Source organism: Stegostoma tigrinum, chromosome 22, assembly GCF_030684315.1.
Source record: "Stegostoma tigrinum isolate sSteTig4 chromosome 22, sSteTig4.hap1, whole genome shotgun sequence".
NCBI lineage: Eukaryota > Metazoa > Chordata > Chondrichthyes > Orectolobiformes > Stegostomatidae > Stegostoma > Stegostoma tigrinum.
Window position 1 is genome coordinate 19,151,295 of NC_081375.1, and position 21,090 is coordinate 19,172,384.

At 38.8% G+C, this 21,090-nt stretch overlaps 1 long non-coding RNA gene across 1 annotated transcript; it reads left to right on the plus strand.

Moving 5' to 3' along the window:
* Positions 1–435: 435 nt before the first annotated feature.
* Positions 436–19,222, plus strand: LOC125463831 (uncharacterized). The gene is made up of 3 exons (XR_007249919.1): positions 436–525; positions 981–1,133; positions 18,096–19,222. It is a non-coding gene; the product is annotated as an uncharacterized LOC125463831 (long non-coding RNA).
* Positions 19,223–21,090: the final 1,868 nt, after the last annotated feature.

The following is a 21,090-nucleotide window of genomic DNA, read 5'->3' on the forward strand; positions in this document are numbered from 1 at the left end:
CGCAGTGAAGCTCTACAACCAGAGTATATAAGACACTCTCACTGAGACAATCAGAATCAAAAGCAGAAAGAACAAAGCATAATAGACAAACTAGACTTAAATAATGAAGAGTCGGTGAAATAAATGTTCAGAAATGCAGATTGCATTGAAAGGATTTTTAACAAGGCAAGCAGGAAAAATATGTTTTAAAAAATAATGTGTCATAAATTTTCTTCAGAAGAAATGAGCCTCCATACTTATAAAATTAAACTTTCAGAGTTAAAGATGTTGTCAAAATCATTTTCACTTATCATATCATTAAAGACTTATTTCTAAATGCAACAAGGTAAACAGTCACATCTTGTGCAGAATTAGTTGTATGCATGTTTGAGCCATTAAAGTGATTCCATTGTTAGACCTGTTGGCAAGGAATGCAATAGTGCAACATAGAGAAAAACTGGGCACTGCAGCCAGCAACCTCTACATTTCTGTGCTTAACTGCACAGTGCAGACAGATGTTGCTTTCAGCTTTACCCTGCAATAATGGTGAGTACTGATAGCCTCAAGGTTACTATTACAGCAAATTCCAGAGCATTACAATGTTACAGCAAGGAAACTGATGAGATGTAATGTAGAAATCAGCTACTAACCTACAAAATGGCTTTGACTCCCTCCCAACCTCTTTATCTGAAAAAAATTGAATAAACCTAACACTGCAACAGTAATAATTCTTTAGCTTGGTCAAGGCTACAATGAAGGTATTTGTAATGAACCCTTGATAAGGAAATTTAGACTTGTATTTAGTATCTAATTATTAATTATTTAGGCAAGGTAATGCATGCCCATCATAATTATTTTCAAACAGCATTGTATATTTTAAATTTGCAAACAAGTTGAATTCATTCTGAACATGATTAAAGTACAATTTCAGATAGTTTACAATGATTCATTCTGCCTCACTTGTTTCTGCTTGATTATGTCTGTTGTTAATTGAAATGTAGCCACTACCGGAACTACACAATATATTTGTTTGGGTTACGCTGGCACAGGAAGAGGATTTCAAACTCACTTGCAGTTATTAGTGATCTCATCTGCATGACATTATCTGTACTACAGGATTCCCTTGGGTTACCCCATCTGGTAAGCATCTGGCGGTAAGTACGCATACAAGACTGGGCCTCCAAGATGTTCTTTCTTATCAAAGTTTATAGCCCAGGCAGTGAAGCAGACACCTCATTGGTTTTGCAAGGACCTAAAACCCTTAAACATCTGGCTTTCATCTCACCTGTCAACTTTATCAAAAACTGGTTTTAATTTCTGAAGTTATAGTCATATTGATAAGAAACAGAGGATTGTTTACCTATTTTCACATCTTGTATTTTGTATCTTCAATAGTAGGACAAAGTAGCAAGAAGCATTTTTTACCCTCTCATCAACTCACTATTATGCAAAATGTGTAAGGGTAGTTAACACTTTCTTTCATTTAACTGTATTGATTTTGGTTTTTGTGTAGATTTTGTCTCTTGTTATTAAATAATGCAGGTGGTTAGAATATGATATTTTTTTCCTGGCCTGAATTTGACTTATGTACAAAGTAATATTATTGGGCTAACATAAGAAACATAAGTGAAGCATCTGTGCAAACTATCACTGCCAAATATCACAATTACGCAAACAATGGCACACAAGTGAAGTATCTCCACTTCGAATGTACATTGTTTCTTTCAAGCAGAGAAAGGGAACAGAAGTAATAAATTGTTAAAATCAAACATACAAAGGCGCTCCACTGAGTTAGACATTCTGCTCCTTCATGCATTGTTTTGTTCACACAAACTAAACATTTATTTTCATGCATCCTCTGTTAATTTCACAGTAGCACATTAAGGGTGAGATTTTTAACTCATTCAAATCTCATATGCTTTCACAAAGTGAAAAATCAGACCTGATCTGTTCAAATTACTGATCTTAATCGTACTCATCTGAAACACATATCTAAAATATTTGTAATTAATTCCTATGGGAAGATAAACAGAAATAAAGGAGTATTTAACACAGCATTTTGATTTTATCTTTTAATGTAGTTGCATTAGCACATTTTCAATAACCACTTATTTGAATATTTATATAAATCCTTCCCTGTGATAATTTATCTATTAAGCCTCTTTTAACAGGTTTGCATTTGGATTAAAATTGCAGAGACAGAAATTGCTGCAAATGGATTATTGATATGTTAAAATAGCACACAGAATACATTAAACTCACAATTTGCTTCAAATCTAAAAAGCATTCTTAAAACATTTCACAAGAAATATACAGTAAGGCACTTTTACTTGATAAGTCATAAATAAGTAAGTTAATAAGAAATTTTACAATAACATTCATTCTTAGAGTTTCTAGTCTTAACACATGCAGTCCACAGTAAACACATTTCTGAAAATACATCTTCTGAGTTGTAAAGGTCATTTTTGTGTTACAATTATGAACTTCCTGTATCTGCAGCTGTCTGGTCCAATACAACTGCATGCTTATTTACCGGAATCAGGCCATCATGGATTTATTTTTAATTATAGGCTGTACTATCCATCAAAATATGTGAACCATTTATACTGTCTCACCTTATCATTTCTGTGTAACTTAATTTAAGGTTAAAGAGTAAATTTAGAAACCGATGAAAAGATAAAGAAATCATAAATTAAATGAATGGGATTATATCTACCTTTTGTGTATAGGGTGGTGGTGTCAAGTGTAGTTCAATTGCTAGCTGTTTCATCTAACTGAGAAGCTTGTGGGTTCAAATCTCAATCTAGAGACCTGAAGCCAAAACCTAGGCTAGAATTCTAGTGCAGCACTCAGGAAGAGCTGTACTGTCAAGTGGTACTGTTTAACCAGATTGATGTGAACATTCCATGATGCTGTTTTAAACAAATACCCCCAACCAACACTACTGATACAGGCAATCGAATCATGTATCTTCTTGTTGTTTATAGGTAGTTTGCTTTATGCAGACTGTCACTGTGTTTCCCATATCATAACACTGAGTACACAGTTGAAATATGGAAGAGTGTGAGAGCATCTACATAAATGCAAGCTTATTTTCCTTGCACTGAGAGGAAAATAATAAAAAATAAACTTATAGAGAGCTTCCCACACATGCTTAATTGTCAACATGATTTCAAGGTGGGCTTTGATTTACGAAGCTAATGCTCCTGCAGGGGAAATTATTCCATGCAAATCGGGGTATTAGTATATTTTTAGGACCCAATAGCATTTTTGTCTTCATCACTTATACGGTTCCTCATAACACTTTACACTGCCCATTGTTTAAGCATGCATCAAGCAGTAGGTCAAATGAATGTATAACTCATTGCCTGTGAGGGTGAAAGAAGCAGAAATTTTGAGATTCAATTCATACAAAGCTATCAACCAAGTGCTGGAAATGGGACTGGAATAGTTCGGTGTCTGATTTTGACTGATGCAGTGTGAGTGGGCTGAAGGGTCTTTTTCTGTGCTGAAGATGTCTCTTATTCTAGGAAACTATGGATATCAATAGCACCAGTGCACCTGTGATCCTGATTTCTCAGTCATGATCTCTGCAACATCAGTATATATCCAAGACAATGAATAAGCAAAGTTGGATACTATGGGGTAGGAATATGTTCAAAGCAATAAATGAACAGAAACTATGGTACAGCCATACTAGAGATGGAAGAGAAAGATTCAGTATTTCCCAGCAATCTTCAAAATCAAGTTAACAGCCCAGGATCTCAAACAGGTCAACATTTTAACAGATATTGTATCATGCTTCAATTTCAGTAGGTTGCATAAAGACGCGATGTAATTTCTATATTGGTAGGTAACCGATATCAGGGTAGGGGAGGGGGGAGTTACTCAACTCTGGATCAAAGAAGATTGATAAAATGAGATTGAGCCATCCTGTGCATATGCAGTCATCATCACTCCAAATGGGTCTTCTGTTCTCTAATTTGACTGAAGCTGCAGGATTACAGTGAGATTGGTGATTATAACTGTAACTGGTCACCACAGAAAAAGTAATAATTCTATTGCTTTCTTTCAAGATATTAAAGGGACTTCTAGAAAACAGAAATCATTTTGACCCATATTTGTGATTATGCTCAAGCAACGACAAGAGAGTGTAATTGTAAATTTTGTAATCTGCAGGCCTTTCTTTGAAACCAAAGGTTCATTTTTCAACTTGATAAAACGCAGATTTTTCGAGCAAGGCTTTTTATTATATCTTACTGCAGTGCAAGCTGTTCTTGAAATGGCAGTCCTCTCATTACTTAAGTGTTTTTAACAAAGAAGTTCAAATCTGACAGCAAATTCTCTGCACAACTAAAATAACTTGTGTACATCTATCCCAGCATTCTGAAGCTTTGCCGTTTGTGCTTCCTTGTATGAAAGGTTATGCCATCAAAAGGTCAGCCACAATTTGCAAGTGATGACTGTCAGTATGCCCAGACTGTGTAAAATATTTAGAATAGTAAAACAGTGCACAGATGGCACATTGTATATTTATTGGAATTCAAGACACATGGTGACAGAGATTAAATCAAAACATAACCTTTTACAGATGTTCAGTCAAACCACCCTCGCCTTGTTTGTTTACTTTTGCTTCCACTATGAGTAGCAGGCAGCCTTCTTGCTAACCATGCCATGCTGATGCTGGGGGCAATGGTACCAAATTATTTTGTGGCAAAGCAATTTCTTTACCACGAGTGGCAGATTGTAGATTCATTTGAGATCCTCAAGCCAAAAGTACACTATCTGCGTTTCTGCTGTAAGATCTTCATGGGGGCCAATTAACTCAGATGGCTCAACAGCTACTGTGTGGATCAATAAACTCAAACCCAATGAGGTGGGTTCAGGGTCTGCCTCCTCACCTTACTTATAGTAAAATCATGGCATGTTCTCCTTCAGTGAGGCTTGGCCCAGACCTGCCTTTAGACTGAAAACCCAAGAAGAGGAAGTTATTTGTTATTAAGATTTCAAATGCCTACAATGTGAGAAACTATGGTGGAAAATTCAACATTCTTTCACCAATTTGTCAGGTGTAACATGAAGGATAAAAGGACAATCTAAGGACAACTAGACTGCATCGAAATGTCACACCTTTTGGTCAAATCTCTGTGTCTTCCTAATGGAAATCGGTGTTCTATTAACAGTTATAAAACCACAATTGATATTGGACTATGAACAAGTGGGGCTTATGTCACACACATTTCACTGGTACTTTTGCTCTTGAGCAACAACTGTCTGTAAGAAAACTGTTCAAGGCCTCTTGTGCGCCTGAACACCTTCAGCAAGTTACATCGCTGTGGATTCAACAATAGAAGAAATATACAGGAGAACAATTATTTCTGACAAATATAGAAATTGCCAACATTTCTGTTGGGTGTAATGGACTTATTGAACAGGATTAATCAAAATGCCCATGGTTTATAAGTCCACTCATATGGTAAATAATACTATGTAGGAACAGAATTCTTCAGCAGTGAAACATTGCAACATTTACTTTAAAGCATTTTTACATGATGTCTTATCGAAGTACAAATGGAATCAGACAGGACCGATTTGGAGAAAAATCCAGGATATCTTATTGACTCAATCTGACTAAGTTCAGGTTGGGGTTATGCTCACCTGAGTCACTACTCACTCATCTTTCCTTCTTTAATAATACTTTAATGCAAGTTTACATTTATTTTCCACTCATACCCTCACTGCCGTGACCACGTCTTTGTGCTTGGAAAGGCAACTGAGTGCTAAAGTCATCTTTTCCATTTGAATCTGTTGAATTGCCAGTTGTGGTTTGCACCATTAATTAATCTGAAAAGCCGAGGACAGTAACAAATTTCTCCATGACTGTGAGGAACTTTATAATATGTTGTTTTAATGGAAGTAATTTTAAATAACCTAAGTTCTGCCATCATTGATGTTTAACAATCTTCTCTTAGGCTATATTTACCAAGGCTTGTGTTGTGCTAATGTAAATGAGAAAAGTTACACAGGTAAGTGCTTATCAACCGGCCTCCTGTATCCAACCTAAGTTGTTCTTCAGGCCAATAGATATTTTCCTGTAACTGGCTACTTCACAGCTGCCAAAGAAACATTTTAGAAACTTGACGTCATGTATAGGGGTCTATCAGGAAACACTGAATTGCAATTCATCTGTGAAAAAGAAATAAAGCTTGTGTGCTCATTGCAGGCAGTATAAAAAGAGATTGTTGGTAAGTTTCACTCTTTGTCAGCTATCGAAAAAAGACTATGACAGTGCCAATTTGAAAGCAAGCGTGGATATCTAAATTAACAGCATTTTGTTTTGACTGTCACTTGAAAACTGAGATTTTTGGGCTCTCCTTTTGAAGAGTTGAAACACTATTTGAGAAGCTGAAGAGAAATCTTGTTTGCTTTAAGGAACCTGTAATGCAATCTGTAAAGCCAAAGGGTGGTCCCAATCAGCATGGAGCAATTGTACTACAATTTTTCCTGACAGAGCCTGAGGCGTGACATCAGTTTTCCGCTTCCTGATTTATACAATATTGTTTGTCAAGCGCTGATGCATCTAATCACCAAACATTTGGAAGTCAATCTCTGGGGACCAATCCTTTCCTTTAAAGTCACCTCATCCGATACAATGTTGAAAAGAACATAACAGAGAAAAAATGTCATGATATTTATTTAATCAACAGTATATGTCTCTATTGCAAAGCTCTAATCAGAATCTGATAGAGTTTCATGTGAATAATTGACAATTTTACCCTATATTTTTGTGTTAACCTTTCGTGCAGTGAATTGTTTGTGGTGGCAAATTACAGGCATGGTGCTTGTCAAAGACTATGTGGAAGTCCAGAGCAATAGAGAGAGCAAAAACATATAAATCCATAATTTATATCTGATAGGACAGAATTCTGCTGTCTGTCACTCATAAGGAAAATGAAATGTGCTGATGGAGTGCCAACTGAGTTGTCATGAAGGCTACAGAACAAAGATACTCACGATTAGGCCATATATCAGCAGGGGTCACTAAATGTTCTGCAAATTTATTTCAAAAACCTGGCCATATTCAGAAATGGAATGCTTGCTGATGGAAAATAAAGTGCCTGTTCATTCTGATCAAATACCACCGCTTTTTTTCATGTGCTTGAATTTTCTGTGACAAAGTTCCTGGTGGTCCGACCTCTCATCTAACTCAGGCAGACATCTAGAATATAGAACAATACAGCACAGTACAGGCTCTATGGCCCACGATGTTGTGCTAACCTATTATCCTACTAAAATCAAACTACCCTGCAAACGCTACATTTTGCTATACTCCATGTGTCTATCCAAGAGTCTCTTAAAAGTCTCTAAGGTATCTGACTTTTTTTCAGTTTCACAAATCTCGTGAAGATGATTGTACTGGGACCAACCAGTATATTTTGACACCAGCACCATTTTCCAAACTTATTTGACTAACATTTTGTCCCCATTCACCAACCAACGGATGATATTAATCCTGAGGCAGCCATACTGCTCAGTTCTTCTCTCAGGCAAAAGGAGCTCTGGAGTCATTAACTGATGTTAACTTGTTTTTATTTTAAATCTTAAATTGGCCATTGTTACTATTACAGACTCCAAATTATGAACGGACTTCTCACAATTTTATCAGCAAGTCTCTAATATTGAAAATCGAGCTTGCAGCAATTGTGCAGTTTACAGAGGAGCAAAAAGCAAGGTTCATCACACTGTGAAAAAGATCTCTAAAAGAAAGGCTGCAAAAGGAGGAGATAGTAGGAACTGCTGACGCTAGAGAATCTGAGATAACGAGGTCGAGAGCTGGATGAACACACCAGGCCAGGCAGCATCAGAGGAGCAGGAAAGCTGATGTTTTGGGTCTGTGCCCTTCTTCAGAAATCTGAAGATTTTCTGAAGAAGAGTCCCAACCGGAAATGTCAGCTTTCCTGCTCGTCAGGTGCTGCTAGGCTTGCTGTGTTCATCCAGCTCTACACCTTGTTATCTGAGATAAAATTGAGCTTGATTGTGTAAGGATCATATTCTTCAAGTGGAGCTGACCACCAGTACGATTTTAGATTGCTTCACGTGGAAACTGGGTCCAAAATTGGAAAAGTTTCACTCTCGCTATACAGGGTACAACAGTTCAATATTTTGTTTTTTTTTCAAAGTGTTCACAGAGAAGAGAAAATCATTTTTCAAATGGTGAAGGTCACCTGATATGAAAGCAAATAATTTTTGTAACACATCAAATGAAACAGTAATTTCAGTGCATCAATCATGTGAGAAAGCTTCCAATCTTAAAACGGAATATAGAAGAAAAACACTTCACTCTCCAACCTATGTGAGCAGTGAAAGGTCATTGTTGATTTTCACAGTCCTTTCTGATACATCCTTGGTTGAAAATGATATTGGCCAATGCTAGATTAGTTGACAAAGTTATTTTATTTTTTTTAGGCTCGTTGCTATGGCAGCAAAACCCAGAAACAGAAGTTCGACTAACTTTGGTTTATCAAGAAGCTAGTGTACAGACCCAGCTGCTTAAATCCTCCCCAGGAAACCCAAGGCCATTTCTTGCCAGCACAGAATGGCTCAGACACTTGCTAACAAAAAAAAAGCAGCACAGACCCACTGAGTGATGAAACAGGTTTCATTATCTCTGTACACAAAAGCAAATTTCTTCCAAAAAAACTAACAGTACCAATGTTTAATCTATTCAGCCTTTCAGCCATTCATTTAATGTGGAATATTAACGAAAGTCCCACAAAAGAAGCATTGCTTTAAATTTCTCCACACATTTAAATGTGGATTTTAGTTTTGACAGTGGACAGTGCTTTACTGCCTCTTTTGTTCGGTATTTCTAGCAATATACCTAATATTAGCTTAGATTCTTCTTTTGACAGTATTTATTCTACTCAAGGCATTCTTCTGTTTGCTATTTTAAACCAATTAAAATCTGTTAATCTTGATTTTTTTAAAAATTAATTCACAGGATGTGGGAATCGCTGGCTAGGCCCAGCATTTATTGCCTGTTCCAAATAGGCCAGAGGGCAGTTGAGAGTCAACCACATTGCTAAGGGTCTGGAGTCACATGCAGGCCAGACAAAGTAAAAATGGGCAGATTTCCTTTCTGAACAGACAGTGAGGCAGATGGGAATTCCTTTCAGCAATATTCGCTTGTGTTTTAATTCCAGATTTTATTGAATTCAAATTTCACCATTTTTCACAGTGGGAGTTGAATGCATGTCCTGAGAACATTGGTCTAGGAGTTCTGGATTGTAGATTCAACAAGATTATCTCAATGGTATTACCTCCCTGTTGCTTCAAAAGCAAAACAATACCCTAAGCAAAGGTGCATTCCTAAGAGATGGAAACATTTTCTTCAGGTTTTTAAACCAAAGTGGGTGAGCAATATTCACAACATCAGCTTTTCATACCATCTTTGGGTGCCCTGAGAAACAGGTAGTGATCACCCTCTTGAACCACTGAAGCTCTGGTGGAGATGGGACTCCCAGAAGTGGTACAAGGGAGGGAGTTCCGGGATATATTTCTACTGGTGATGAAGGAATGTTGATTAAAGTCAAGATGGTGTATGATTTGTTGCGAAATATGATTTGAAGTGCTGATGCTCCGAAGAACTTGCTTCTCTTGGCCTCTTGTCATATCAACATTTTTTTTAATTCATTCGTGAGACGAGGGCACCAATGGTCAGGCCAAAATTTATTGCCCATCACGAGTTGCCCAGAGGTCAGTTAAAAGTAAATCACATTGCTGTGGGTCTGGAGTCACATGTAGGACAGACCGGGTAAGGATGGCAGTTTCCTTCCTTAAAGGACATTCGTGAAACAGATGAGTTTTTTCCAAAAATCAATAGTGGTTTCATAGTCATTGTTGGACATTTATTTCCAGAAATTTTTACTTTCCAATTCCACCATCTGCCATGGCAGGATTTGAACCCAGGTCCCCATTGAGTAAGAGGGAGGTGATTTTGAGGTAAGCTTTGGGAGTAGCAATACTTCATTCATGCTGCCAACATCCTGTTTTGGGCTGCTAAGTGCAAGTCAGCATCAGTAAGCTTTGCATGGTCAACAAGGAAAGATTTTGCTCACAGTGAGACACAGCCGGAGTGAATATTTCATTCAGGGACTTTGGAAACAGCATCGGAATTCAGTTCAGAGGGAAGGCATGCTTTTTTGGCTTGCATTTTTGGCTCATAGTCTGTGAGGTTTATTTTGAATAGGGTAAGCTGAAGCCCAGGATTGGGATCCCAGCACAAAATGGAAATTGACATTACAGGAAAACCATAGCTTCTTTGGTTAGAAATAGCTGCCAATTTGATGATTAAAACTTGGTAGAGTGGAGACACGGGGCCTGTGCTATACCTGCATGATATGGGAGCTGGTGGACCCCATTGTGAATCATAGTGACACATCTGCAGCAAGAGTTAGTTGCTTGGAGGATGTCCAGTTCAGAGTTGATGAAGCTGGAATCTGAGCTTCAAACACTGTGTGTGATACATTAGGGAGGGAGCAGTTACCCGGATGCTGTGTTTCAGACACAGTTATGAGGGGTCTAGGCCCGAAACGTCAGCTTTTGTGCTCCTGAGATGCTGCTGGGCCTGCTGTGTTCATCCAGCCTCACATTTTATTGTCTTGGATTCTCCAGCATCTGCAGTTCCCATTATCACATCACATCACATTACACCCATTAGACTAACTGTTGAGAAATTTGGTTAATGGTCAGGGGCAGGAGGGTGTGCGCAAGAGTGAGGTAAGTAGAGGGATCGAGGAGATGGTGCTGAAGGAGTCTCAACCTTTGATACTGTTCAAAAGATTTGAGATTCTTACTCCCTATGTGGGCAAGAGCAAGGGCAATAGTGAAGGCAAATAAACTAACCATAGCTCCATGGAAATGGGAGTCATTCAAGAAGGGCAGTAAAGAGAAATGCAGCTGTAACTGAGGGTGGTACAGTAAGGGGAATAGACACTCTTCTCTGTGGCCAGGATCGATAGTCCCAAGGGCTGTATAGCCTGGTGATCAGGTTCAGGACATCTCATCTGGGCTGTGGGAGAACTTAGAGTGAGAGGGGAAAAATTTAGTTGTCATGGAAAGAATCTCTGCTGAGGGAGTATGAGCAGATAGAATCTAAAGTACAAAGCAGAACAAAAAGGTAATCATCTCTGGATTACAATCTGAGCCACAATCTAATTGGCATGAGGTTAACAAGATTAAATAGGGAAACATATGGCTCAAAGATTTATGTGGGAGAAAGAGGCTCAAATTCACAACACATTGACACCAGAACTCAGGAAGGACGGAGTTGTTCTCGTCGGACAGACTCCAGCTGCATCATAAAAAAACAAAAGAACTGCGGATGCTGTAAATCAGGAACAAAAACAAAGTTGCTGGAAAAGCTCAGCAGGTCTGGCAGCATCTATGAAGGAAAAAACAGAGTTAATGTTTCAGGACTGGTGACTATTCTGAGGAAGGGTCACTGGACCCAAAACGCTAATTCTGTTTTCATTTCACAGGTGCTGCCGGACCTGCTCAGCTTTTCCAGCAATTTTGTTTTTGTTTCCACCCAAATGATGCTGGGACCAGAGTCCTGCGAACTGCATGATTAGGGCTTTAAACTAAATTGTGGGGGTCATGGGGGGATAGGCTCAGTTGAGTTGAACTCAGGAGAGATTATTAAAGTTTCCAGAACAAGTAACAAGACTGAAAGTATGGAAAGGGTCAGGAACTGATATTTTGGCCAAGTGGGATAAAGGAACAAATAGAAGAAGGGGAGAGGACTGAGTGAATTGTTCTAACAAAAGGGCATGGAGTATATGAAACAAGGTAAATGAGCACAGATTGATATTATGGGTACAATGTTGTAGGTAATGTAGAGATGTAGCTTCAAGGGGATCAGGACTGGAACTGAACAGCCAAGGATAGACATCCTATTGAAAGGACAGGCAGATGTGCGGATGGTGGGGTGGGGTTGGGGCTGGGTGTGGACAGTTGCCTTGCTTGGAAGAAATTAATTTAAACGAATAACAAGAAACAATATTGGGCCAGAAGGTGTAGAATCTCAGTGATTAGAATTGAAGAACCACAAAAAGATCCTGGTGGGAGCTATGTACAGGCTTCCTAGCTGTAGTCAGGATGTGGTCAATAAAATAAATCAGGAGATAGAAAAGACACGTTGGAAAGGAACTATTACAACTATCGTAGAAACTTCAATTTGTCGGTGGACCATGAAAATAAGGTTCGTAGCAGATCTCAAGAAAAGGAAATTGTGGATTGTCGACAAAGTGGTTTGTTGGAACAGCTTGTGGTAGAGCCCACGAGGGAATAGGCAATTCTAGATTTGGTGATGAGTAATGAAGCAGATTTTATGAGAGACCTTAAGACGAAAGAATCCCTTGGGGGCAGTGACCATAATATAGAATTCACCCTGCAGTTTGAGAGGGAGAAGCTGGAATCAGCTGTAATGGTACTACAATTGAGGAAAAATAACTAAAAAGATGTGAGTGAGGAGCTAGCCAGAGTTGATTGGACGGGGACCATAGCAGAGAAGATGGTGGAGCAGCAATGGCAGGTGTTTCTAGGGTTGATTTAGGAAGCAAAGCCGAAATTCAGTGCAAGGTAAAAAAAAATGACTCAAGGGAGAATGAGGCAACCATGACCAACAAGGGAAGTCAGGAACAGCATTAAAGCAGGAGAAAAAGTATACAATGAGGTGAAGGTCAGTAGAAGGCACAGAATTGGTAAGACTGCGACTTTTTCACTCAGAGAATTGTTCGTATGGGGAATGAACTGCCAGAGAAGTGGTAGATGCATTTACACTTACAACATTTAAAAGACATTTGGACAGATACATGAATAGGAAAGATTTTGAGGGATATAGGCCAAACACAGGCAAATGGGACTAGTTTAGTTTGGGAAACTTGGTTGGCATGGACCAAAGGGTCTTTTTCTGTGCTGTATGATTCAATATCTCCATAGCTTAAAATGCAAAAAATGGGAAGATAAAATATGAGGATGAACTAGCTAGTAATATACAAGAAAGCTGCAAAAAGTTTTTCTAGATATATAAAAGGTAACAGAGACAAGAGTGGATTGTTGGACAACTGGAAAATGAAACAGTAGTTGAGGACAACAAAATGGCTAAGGAACTGAAGGGGTACCTTGTATTAGTCTTCATGGTGGAAAACACCAGCAGCATTACAGAACTTCAAGAATGTCAGGGCCAGAGATGGGTGTAGTGATCATCATTAAGAGGAAGTATTGGGGAGTTGGAAAGTCTGAAGGTAGATAAAACACATGGACTGGATGGGTTGCACTCCAAAGTTCTGAAGGAGAGAGCAGAGGAGATTGTGGAAGCCTTGCTGGGGATCTTTCAGGAATCACTGGAGTCAATGAGGGTCCTAGAGGACTGGAAAATAGCCAATGTAACGTAACTGTTTCAAAAGGAGGGAAATAGAAGATAGGAAATTATAGGCCTGTTAGCCTAAACTCAGTCTTTAGTAAGATTTTCAAGTCGACAATTATGGATAAGATAGATGGCTTAGTACATAGGATTGGTTGACTGGTAGAAGGCAGAGAGTCAAGAAAAAGGCGTGTCTTTTCAGGATGGCAGACAGTGACTAGAGCAGTTCTGCAGGGCTCAGTGTTTGGGGCCATAACTATTCACGTCATTCATTAACAATTTAGACAAAGGAACAAAGGGCATTGTTGTTAAGTCTGCAGTTGACACTTTGATAGGTGGAGGGACAGGAATGTTGGGGAGACAGGGAGGCTGCAGTGTAACTCAGACAGACCAAGGAAGTGGCAGGTGGAATACAATGTGGGCAAGTGAGATGTTATGTATTTTGGTAGGAAGAATAAAGTGTAGACTATTTTGGGAAAGGATTCAGAAATTGCATTTAGAATATTGTTTGCAGTTTTGGCCCCCATATCGAAGGAAAGATATGTTGGCCTTGCAGGGAATCCAGAGGAGGTTTACAAGAATGATCCTAGGGATGAAGGGCTTGTCATATGAGGACCTGTTGGGGACTCCGGATCTATACTCGATGGAGTTTAAAAGGGTGAGGAGGGATCTCATTGAAACTTGTTCTAGGCAACACGGGATAAAATATATTTAACCTGCATGGATGAGTACAGCTCCAACAACACTCAGGAAGCTCACTATTCACAACAAATTAGCTTAATTTGGCATTTCATCCACCACCTTCACATTCACTGTCTACATCATCAACACATTTTATGAGCCATCTACAAGACACCCAACAGCAACTCACTGAGGCTCTTTTGACAGCACCATCCAAACCAATGACCGTATTCCCTAAAAGGACAAGGTAATGAGAGCACCATTACCTACAGATTTCCCTGTAATCTCATAACATCCTGAATTGAAAGTGTAATATCGTTCCTTCACTGTCAATGGGTTGAAATCATGGAATTCCCTCCCTGTCAGCTGTGGGTTCTGCCAACACTTTAAGAACTTCAACAGTTCAAGGAGGCAGCTCCATTCCACCTGCTCCATGGCAATAAGCAATGGGCAATAAATACTGACCCCACCGATGACATCCATATTCCATGAACAATTTTTCAAAAATGGTGAGTTCATTTTCCCAAACTTTGTCCACACAGAAGACCTCATAGTATTTTCTCCTATTAATGATGGATGTCAACAATTGCTGAGGAATGGTGGTGTACTTAAGTACATTTATTAGTCATTGCATTGCGAATGGGAATTGGGACGTCATGTTGCAGATTTACAGTACGTTGGTTAGGCTACTGTTGGAATACTGCATGCAATTCTGATCTCCCAGCTAGAGGAAGGATGTTGTGAAACTTGAAAGAGTTCAGAAAAGATTTACAAGGATGTTGCCCAGAGATGGATTGTTTAAGGTGTAGGGAGAGGCTGAATAGGCTGGGGCTATTTTCCCTGGAGTCTTAGTGGCTGACGGGGTGACCTTATTGAGGTTTGTAAAATCATGAGGGGCATGAATAGGATAACTAAACAAGTTCTTTTCCTTGGGATGGGGGAGTCCAATAGTTTAAGGTGAGAAAGGAAGGATTTAAAACGGAACTAAAGAGCATTTTTTTTCATGCAGAGGGTGGTATGTGTATGGAATGAGCTGCTGGAGGAAATGGTAGAGGCTAGAACAATTACAACAGTTAAAAAGCATCTGGATGGATACAAGAATAGGAAGGGTTGAGAGGGATTTGGATCAAATGCTGGCAAATGGGATTGGATACATTTCGGATATCTGGTCAGCATGGACTAGTTGGGCTGAAGGGTCTGTTTCTGTGCTGTACATCTCTATGGCTCTCTTTGAAGAGAATAATAAGACTGACAACAATATTAAAACTCCTGCATCAGTTTCCCAATTTTTTTATATCTTGATGGGTAGTTCTTTAAAGACATAGGCTTAGAAAAACCTTTGTGGCTATTGCTGTGCTCTCTTATTTCTCTCCATTCCCAACATGGGGTTTAATAAATTTCCTGATGAGACTCCCCTTTTTTCGGAAGGACAATAATAATGTTGTCTATCTACTAGCATTTTCAAATGACTATCTGCAGATAGTAGTCTACCTGCATTCAGTTGAAAACAGGAAACTTGTCTGCACGAATACCTTGACAATTGCCAAGAAATTTCCAAACCATACTGTGCTGCACTAAGCTACACAGTACTAAAACTACACAGTACCACTTTGGTAGGAGTAACCCGAAGGCAAAGTACTGGGCTAATGGTAAGATTCTTGGTAGTGTAGATGAGCAGAGAGATCTCGGTGTCCATGTACACAGATCCTTGAAAGTTGCCACCCAGGTTGACAGGGCTGTTAAGAAAGCATACAGTGCTTTAGCTTTTAGCAATAGAGGGATCGAGTTCCGGAACCAAGAGGTTATGGTGAAGCTGTACAAAACTCTGGTGCGGCCGCAGTTGGAGTATTGTGTACAGTTCTGGTCACCGCATTATAAGAAGGATGTGGAAGCTTTGGAAAGGGTGCATAGGAGATTTACTAGGATGTTGCCTGGTATGGAGGGACGTGAAGCTGTTTTCGTTAGAGAGAAGAAGGTTGAGAGGTGATTTAATTGAGACATATAAAATAATCAGAGGGTTAGATAGGGTGGATAGGGAGAGCCTTTTTCCTAGGATGGTGACAGCGAGCACGAGGGGGCATAGCTTTAAATTGAGAGGTGAAAGATCTAGGACAGATATCAGAGGTAGTTTCTTTACTCAGAGAGTAGTAAGGGTATGGAACGCTTTGCCTGCAACGGTAGTAGATTTGCCAACTTTAAGTACATTTAAGTCGTCATTGGACAAGCATATAGACGTACATGGAATAGTGTAGTTTAGATGGGCTTCAGATTGGTATGGCAGGTCGGCACAACATCGAGGCCGAAGGGCCTGTAATGTTCTATGTTCTATGTTAAAATCGCTATGTTATACAGCATAACCTGCATGGCTATACCCAAAATACCACCAGCTAAGTTTGCAAGAATTGACAGAGCTAGCTAAAAAAAAGGGACATGGGGAACAGTCAGTAGACGGTCAAATGCAAAGTTGTTGTAAAAGCCACAAGGACACTTATAACTGGTATATGTCGTCAGCGAGAATAGCCAGTGATATTAATGATCAGATGGGGTTCTCATTCTCCAGACATGCTGTAATGTTGGACTCTGAAGGTGAGGAATGGGAAACAAGACCTGCCTTATCAGAGGTGCTATCTTAAATAAGTTACATTAATCCACCTGGTCTCTGAACGGGGCTGGTATTACTTTAGAGAAGAGAAGGGGAGTTACCTGTTCTGTTCACCAGATAATGGTCACTGGACCTGAAATACTGACTCTGCTTTCTCTTTGCACAGGTCCTGCCAGACCTGCAGTGATTCTCCAGCAATTTCTGATTTTGCTTCTGATTTCAACCATCTGTAGTTCTTGGTTTGATATTGGTGGAATTATATCAATGTTTTGGCCAATATTTTTTCCTGAGTCAATATTTCTGATGGTGGAAGCCTGCCACCTGTAAATTAGCTGCCCCTTTCCTAAGTTACTGTCATAATGGCAATTAAAAGAACTTCAGGGGCTGTAAAATGCTTTATTTCCCAGGTTCTCTTTCAGAAACATTACGAAAGAGTTCACATTGATGACACGGACACAAAAGTGAGAGGGAAGACATTGACAGGAATGGTTCTAGCACTGAAGAACTTCAGTTGGGTAAATAGATGTTCAAGTTAGAACTGTTCTTCCAAAAGAAGGGAAGGTTGAAAGATATTCAAGATTGAAGAGGTGTCCCGGATTGAATAGATAGGGGGAAAGCAGTCCCAACTGGTGAGTACATCAGGAACTGGAGGTACTGCTTTAAGGTGACTGGTGAAAGAAGCACCATCAACATGAGGAAAAATAATTTTATACATCATGTGGTTAGGATCTGGAGTAGACAATCTGAGGCTGCAGATCATTTTCTGTAAAGGAAAATATGCAGCTCTGTGAGGAGAGAGTGGATGAGTGTGGCCAGGTAAATTGTGCCTTCTGAAGACAGCATAGATATGTCAGAGTGAATGGCCTTCTTTTGTGGTATAACCTTATCACAGGTGAATGTACTAAGTCCTGCAAGGTGCATGATAAATGCAAGTATTTTTAAATGATAAGAGATTAGAACCTGTTGATATCTGAAGGGACCTGGTTGTCTTTGCCCATAACTCACTGAAAGCTAACATGCAGCTAGGTGCAGCTAACAATGCAGAAGACAAATGGTGTGGTAGCCATTACCCAAGGGGAGGAGGTCTAAAACCTGGGGATATCATCTCAGAAATAGGGCAAGCCTGTTATAGAACTGACATGGAGAGGAATTTGTTCAGTCAGAGAGTGGTGAATCTTTGGAATCCTCTATTCTGGAGGAATGTGGAAGTCTTTGAGTATGTTCAAGACAAAGATTGATAGGCATTTAGAAATTAACAATATCAAGGGATATGGCATTAACTCAGGAAAATAGTGTCGAGGTAGACAATGATGACCCCATTGAATAGCAGAGGCAGCTTAAGGGCTGCTCTCTTCCTGCTTCCATATTCTAGTACTCCTAAAGATTTTTCTTTTATCTTCCTAACAGTTGTCCTGTAAGCCATCATTTCCACTATTGCAGCCATCAACCAAGAGGTCAGATTTTGAGCCTCTCTTCAAATGAATGTAGATTTGTTCCTGTCATCACCAAGGCAACTAACAATTCCAATGAACAACTCAGCAACAACAAAGAAAATTTATTGAAGCAATTGTATTTGTGAAAAGTTATGTTTCTATCTTCATAAATATGTCAAAAAATATTCATTTAAACTATAGGCGTATAAAGGACCTCGGAAACCTATTACAACCCACTTAGCTAGCTCCAGTTGTGAGGAAGTATCACATCCTACTAAACATATTATACCTATCTGTCAATCTTCTTCAGACAATTTGCTGATAGAATCAATTACACGTCTTTCCTTCACAGATCCTTCAGAACATTTGCTAACTTCAATTTAAAGCAGTTACATCTAAACCATCTTTTCACTCTCGGTCTTTCAGACTTGAAATTAGCCCATCCTGCTGTAGATTATTCATCAAAAAAAAATGACAGTTACTTGTTCAAGTCCATGAAATTACCTCACATAACAATGAATTGAATGAAACTGAAGCCAAATTCAAACTTTCCGATCAAACGTTTGCTTTTAATCAATTTTTTGGAGTCACTTCATCCTTGCGTCCTGTAGGATAACCAGATGTAGGTTTCCAACAGAGGAAATGACGTCCAATTTACCTAACCATTTCTACCCATGACCTTAATTATATATGCTGCATCGCTGGAGGCTACTTCCCAAGGATAATAGGAACCGTCTGTCAGAGCCCCCAGGAGCAGTCACCTGTAATCACCAAGAAAGAAAAAGAGACCAAATTATTAGCAGGTCAACACTCACATCTTTTTCTCATTGGGCACTCCTCATTAAGTGATCTCTAAAAGTCAAACACAGGTGAGGCATCCAATGAGCAAAACGTCCATACGTTACTGAGCTCATCTCAGAAGCAACTGAACACGCACAGAAATGCTTAATTACTGCAAAGTCAAAGAGTATTTGGGGTGCTTAACATATTTGACACATTATTTTCAGTGCAGTGGTTAAATCATTTGCACCGATTCCTAGTCTGGGCTATTTCAGAATAATGACTTTGTTAGATATTTTTATTCATGTTAAATAATACAGAACGAAGAATGCACCTTTTTCGTAACTTAAACTATGTAATTAAAATTTTACGCACTAAGTTGAACAATTAAATTTGTGCAAAAAAACAGTGAAATTATCTTTCTTTTATTTTTCTTTTACAAACAAGGTACAAATCGTTCCTTCTAACTCAAAAATAAATTGTTAAAATGTAACTGACTGTAAAGCAAGCTGTTTCATATATTAGCAAAGCTTGTGCTTTTTGTATTGTTTAATGCATGTCTTTCACTTAAAATAAATTTCTGCACTGAATAAATTATGATTTTCGAATATTCATCACAGACAGTAAAAGTACCACAATTTAAATCATTAATTATACAAACAAAGCTAACTTTTGGCAATCATGTACTTTTCACCTTCAATTCATGCAGTTAAGCATTTGTTTATAACATGTAACAGTTTTACTCAATAGTCAAAGTTAAAAATCACCAAATCTACAGAAAAGCTTCAGAATTATTAATAAGCTCTGCAATGATTACAGTGAAAATAAACTGTCAGTATTACATTTTCATCCTTTGACTTTGATACCTGAAATTTTCATAGACAAAATAAAATTAGTTTTAAGACTGATTTAATATGGTTGCAGTGATCACCTGACAAATCCAGGCTATCCACACTGAATATACAACACTGAGACTCAGTGATTGTTGAAGAATTTGTTTACTTTTTAACTCATATTTGCACAATTACACTAGACTGGGAATATGTAAATTAATGGTAGTAGTTATCTTTGATAAAGCAAAGGTACCTGCAAATTTCACCACTCTGGAAGAAAATGGACAGCAGGCAAGCAATTGGGATTTTGGTTTCAATCCTGCAGTCTTGACAAAGACTTTAAAGAAAATTGTAGATTGCAAGTGCCTTTATCACCCTTTCCATTGTGGATAACCCTCCTTCCCCGAATTTTTGTGTAAGCTCACTATCTGTGTGTGTTACAGGTGGCACATTTCATTAAGTTTTTCGAATAATAAACAATAAAATGCCACTCTCTTTCTCTCAGAAAATCTTAGGAATTTTCTTCACTCCACCTTTTGAATTGGAGAACTAAATTTAATTTAATTGCGATACTCTAAGAAGGGGTAAAAAAAGATATTTGTTGTAACTGACCAAGACAGGCTTTTAAAAAAGGAGCCGTAATCCTTCTTGACCTGGAGGCAATTATTGCAGAATTCCAGGAGATAAAACACGGGGAACCTGGTATCTGGAAGTTGTCACAGAACAGAGAGAAAAATAAGGCTGAGGTAAATACCCCAGAGACAAGCTAGAGAAAAAAGGTAGGTCAGACAGGGAAGACAGAACTGCCCCAACCATTTAAAAGAGTGAATTGAATAAGAGGCAGGTGAAAAGCCACCCAAGTGTTTCCACTGTGTGAAACCAGAGAATGTAAAGTAAAATTGTTGTTTCCAGTCTTTCCCAGAATCATAAGCTGCAAGACTGTAGCACTAATGTATGGCCAAAAATCTGATTGTTGACCAGGATTGCTGTCAGCAGCTGGTATCAAAGGGAACAGTGACCACTGACTGCTTTAAACAGCCAGAGAGTGTGGTGACCATCAAGTGTCTCAGAGACAATTGACGCTCACAGACTCTGCTAGCAGGGAAAATAAAACACTTTCCACCTGGAAGCAAATTAAATTCCAGTGTCCAAATAAAAATAGTTCATGACAGGAATATGAAGTTGAGGCCCCTTGTGGCACAATGGCAATGTCCCTTTACATGAGTCAGGAGGCCTGGGTTCAAGTCATGTAAGCCCCAGAGATGAGTTCTAACATCTCTAAACAAGTGATTAAAATACCTACAGATGAGCCAATAGTTAAAGCTTACTTAAAGAGTGAACTTTTTTTTTAGTTCT